Genomic DNA, 4,974 nt, shown 5'->3' on the forward strand with positions numbered 1-4,974 from the left:
ATCACAATCACATGAAACCATAACATGCTAGCTGCAGGTGAATCAAAAGTATAGTGAGAAACAAGACAAAAAGCCAAATTCTGTAACTATTGTTAAAAATGCTCACTAACCATGTCTTTTATCGAGCTGTGCCAGCTTCAATGGTGGGAGTCGCCGTATTGAACTAGTCTGTGTCTAGCAACTATTTACGACATTATCATCAAAATTAAACATAGAAGTATCTTAAGTCCCTTCAATATGGATTTTCTTAATAGTACTAGAAGTTATGCTACTAAACTTCATTGCTTTGTGATGAAACAAAAGGAGCAAAGAATTGGACGTAAATCATGTTGTAAGTAAAGACCTGAAGTAATTGAATTTCATGATTAGTTTGCAACAAACATTAGTGTGAAAGAGGCACACCCCATAATTCGTCAGACACACGATTGTAAGGGAAAAATGCCAAAGCCACCCATAATATAGTTGAATCAATATTAAATGGAACTAAATAAAAACATATCAAATCTAGTGGTACAGTGGTAGTAAACACGAGGAATCAAGAAGAAATTAAGCAAATTTCAGTGGATAGCTCAGCAAAATAGGAAGATAGGTTAATGTGAACAAACTCAACATCATTACAGTATATACGAATCTCAAGCAAAAAAAAGCCATAAGATTGAAATACACCTACACGATAGCTACTGAACTACAAAGTTCAGATTTTCAACAAAATAGGTTTGTCTGCCTGAAAAAAATGTATGCCATTTGTTGACCCGATTACAATCTCTATCAGTTAGGTGGAATGACAAAACAGTGGACAACCTATGAACAAAACCAAACATTACTTCTGATCGAACACATACAAATAGATTTTAGAATTTCAGTAGTATTAAGCTTGTACGTTTAGCTATGCCCAAAACAAGTAATGCTATTTTATGTCGATCTTTATTGCCAAGCAATCTATATATATGTTTAATAGATCTTTATTGCTCTTTCTTCTATCAACTTCATTTGTTCCTCAATTTCTCCAGTGACTGAAACATTCTTCTCAATAGTGCTATAGCCATTAGGTTCACCTTTCTTCTCACCAAAACCTAAATTTTGCTACTGGTTGTAATGAAAAGAGGGCCTCAAATTTCAATTTAACATTACTTGTACCCACCACAAATATGAAGACATCCATATCCCACATACATTAGCGGTCATCCACCTGAACAGATACCTGAAAACAAAATATTTTCAGTTCTCAGAAGTATACCAACACAAAAGTGCACATATAACACTTCAGGATTAACAGGCTTCATTACCATGCATTGGAAAGAGAAAACGCAACCCTGCATCTTGCAATTTTTGCTAGTTGCAAGCGTGTACCGCTACTAATCCGGTCTGCACCTAGAGAAAGTTCTGAAACCCTCCACATAGAGACCGTCAAATACTGCAGGTCAAAAGTGAAAATCCATATTTTTACACCTGAATGATCCATGGAGAGGTATATAAACTGCTGTGAGAAAAAACAAATATGATTGAATGCTTCCATGGAAAATAGAAGAACATACAAGAATAGTGCAGCAGCCACTCATGATTTGTAATCGCCATGGGACTTGAGTTGCTTAGTTGCTTAAACAGTCTACTGTAGTCACCGTTACCAATTCGCCGTTGAGGAGAAGAACCTGCAAAGATCCAGTGACCACAAACCTGCGCTGGCAGATCCAGCGCTTTGCTCGGAGCACCAAAGCTCACCATATCGAAGGATCCGAGAGCACCTAAAGCCGACAGTTCGCCGGTTCCGGCAAAGGCTTCGCCGGGATGAGGGGGAACCACCAACATCTTTATTCCACACCGACGCCGCCACCCCCACCATGACGGCAACTCCTGGAACCACTACCCTACTATCTACATACCGGAAGCACAGGACTGGGGTTCCCGCCCCTCTCCCATCGCCGGAGCGGCGGACGGAGAGGGAAGGAACCACCGGCCTGGCCGGCGGCAGATCGAGGGGACAAAGTCGCCTTCCTATTCGCCTTCCCAGGGAAAAGGAAAGGAAACCGCTAATCTCGGCCCCATTAATTTCATTCTGCACTTCGCTTATTATTCTGAACATCACCAACCGTCTTACAAATGGACAGAGAATTAGCATAGGAATAAAGAAACTGAACATAATTTCCAACTGAGCCATCTCCTCTGGCACATTATGAATCATTGCAAATGGCCTTTAGAAGAGCAAAAGAAAAATTAGTTTAACACTATGATCAGTACAGTTCAGCAGAGTTAGAAGCTAGTCAGGTCCTATTCTCCCAAAATCATATTCTTTTTTTTGCGGGGACCAAATCACCGGGATGAGGATAAGCAATCAACCCGGTTCTTCATTTTTGCAATAGATAGTGGAGGCTTGTCACTGATTGTTGATGTCTTAGCGCGACCTGAATCTCATTGAGCATCACACTTTCTGATTTACAAATCCAAGGTACATCTGAATAAAGAGAAAACAGGAACAACCTGACCCGTCCAAGAAAAAAATAGACCCTTCAGTGAGAAGCAATTGCTTCACTTGAGCATCCGGAATAAAGCTCAAGAAATCTTAAAGAGCAACTGTTCTCAAGTAATTACCTATCTCGACAACAATTTCTCAGATTAATTTCCACGCAATTACCTATAGAATTTGTAAAAGCTACTTCATGTCCAGTAATAACAGATCGATGTTTCTACCAGCAAATTACTAATTAAAGAGGTGCTTTCTCGTATGTATGTATAGAAACCTTACTTTGGTATTTTTATACTAGGGGGGTAAACAAATGGTTATGATGGCGCAGCCAATATTATGTACAACTAAAATATTCCAGAAATTTTACCAAAAGGAAATCTCAAGAATTGTTTTGCAACTATGGATACATGGTGCACTCAGAGCCTAGCTAAAATATGACCGTATAAAATAGAATGAACAGGACAGGTTGGAAAGAGATCAAAAATCAAGCATGCATGCAAATCAGCTAGCCTGGGTGGAACTGTAGGCGGCCGTGGCATAGCTTCTGGATATGCAGCGCCGACCATGACCTTCATTCCTGCAAGGCAATCATTCAGATCTAGCAGGGTGAGCTGGGGTTGGAAGGGAAGCAGAGAGAAGAAGAGGGAGGAGAAACGTGGAGAACTTGTGCCGGAGCCGGCTGTGGAGGAAATGGAAAATCTGGTTCGGTGAATGTTGGTTGTCGCAAGCGCCTTATCCGATTGAGCAGTGGGATGGATTTGGGATTGGTCACCGGTGAAGAATCGTTGTACGCTCCATCACCGCTGCCGCTGTTGGCCTCCGAGTCGCACGAGAGGACGAGGGAGAGATGGACAGGGGAGTGAAGGAATCATCCGATGAGAATTCTTCGCCGAGCACATCGCCGTCCAGCACGCCGCCAATCACCGCCCGCTAGTCGGTGTTCAGCGGAAACCGCTCGCATCTATTGAAAAATATATGCGGTGGGGCGGTGGGCTAGCTCCAAATCCCCACGACCTTCCAGCGTTAACGTAAAATTACAGCGGCATGATAAAATTTTTGCTATAAATTTACATCGGTTTGTGCTGGGTTGAACCAGACCGTCACACGGCCGACTGACCCTGACCAGGGTGAAGAATTACTTATTCCTCACCCTGGGTCTTAAATAGACTTTATATATATATATATATATATATATATATATATATATATATATATATATATATATATCCAGCCATTCCGTCTAATCCAGTCACAGGCTCAGAGCCATTCACACACAGTACAGAATACATTCTAGCTCGCGGCGCAGGCTGTGCGAGGGATCCAAAAGCCGTGGTCGCCAACATCATGTATTCAAAAACTTCTTAAACAGATATTTGAAAAACTGTTCAAAACATATTTGAATAAATGTTCATCATGTATTTAAAAAAGTGTAAAACACATATTAAAAATGTTCATCGTGTAATTAAAAAACTTTAACCATGTATTTCCAAAATATTCAACGTATGATTGAAAAAATATTCACATTATATGTAAAGAATTTGTATGTGTATTTACTTCTTTCCTAGTTTACCTACCCACGCTGCTATATATATCCGGTCTTTCCATCCAATCCAGTCACAGGCTAACAGCCATTCCCTCCTTTTCTTCCATACATTACAGATTACAGAGTACATTCTAGCTCGCTCCCCAGGCTGTGCGATGGATCCAAAAGCCCTGGCTGCCAAGGAGGAGGAGGAGTTCGTCGAGCAACTCTGCAGCAACCTCACCTACGCCTGCGCCCGCCCACATCCTCCCCCCTACTGACGGCGCAGCCGCCGTCGTCGCCAACAATCGCCCCGGTCCTACTGTCAGCAACCTGTCGCCCATCTCCTTCCTATCCAACCTCCGCCAAGCGGCCGTGGACGCATCGTCCGTCATCGTCGAGTTCACCCGCGCCAGACTTCTCAGCTGTTGGAATAAGCCACGTCGCGTGGTGTGGTTGGGCGCTTCGGATGCGCGAGGGACGTGCGAGACGCATTGATGATGTCGGGTTCGTCGGACGCGTCGGGTGCGCACGGGACGGGCAGGACACAGCAGATATGCGGCGTGTGTGTGTGCGGCGTGATGGTACAGTCACGTTAACTAGCTAGATGTATTGGCAGTTCTGTTCCCGGCGGACGCGGTGTGCGCGTGGGAGCGCGTTGCGTGTGCATGGAGTTAGCTGGTAGTTACATCGTGGGCTCGTTCGCTGCATGCTAGGTCGTGTGGGTCGTTCAGTTAGTGGCTAGCATGACGGGCCGGCTACGCATGCGTGAGTCTGCTACTTAAGAGTTGTATCATGTTTGCTTGAAAGTGCCACGAGAATAGAAGTGAGAAAAGGCCGAGGCTGTGTGTCAGGCTAGCCACCAAACCTATCTGCTGGAAAAAATTGTATGAGACCAGGTCTCACGGTTAGCAGGTGAAACCCGTTCTGATGGATGACACGTGGCGTTCATAAATCACAAATCATCTAATTTTTCTTTCCCCCTGATTTT

General features: G+C 43.5%; 1 long non-coding RNA gene across 1 annotated transcript; it reads right to left on the reverse strand.

Annotated features, from left to right (window-relative positions):
* Nucleotides 1-725: 725 nt before the first annotated feature.
* Nucleotides 726-2,100, reverse strand: LOC125549477. Its single transcript, XR_007301346.1, has 3 exons — nucleotides 1,536-2,100; nucleotides 1,287-1,414; nucleotides 726-1,201 (listed from the first exon to the last, which is right to left on the reverse strand). It is a non-coding gene; the product is annotated as an uncharacterized LOC125549477 (long non-coding RNA).
* Nucleotides 2,101-4,974: the final 2,874 nt, after the last annotated feature.

Source organism: Triticum urartu, chromosome 3, assembly GCF_003073215.2.
Source record: "Triticum urartu cultivar G1812 chromosome 3, Tu2.1, whole genome shotgun sequence".
NCBI classification, from domain to species: domain Eukaryota; kingdom Viridiplantae; phylum Streptophyta; class Magnoliopsida; order Poales; family Poaceae; genus Triticum; species Triticum urartu.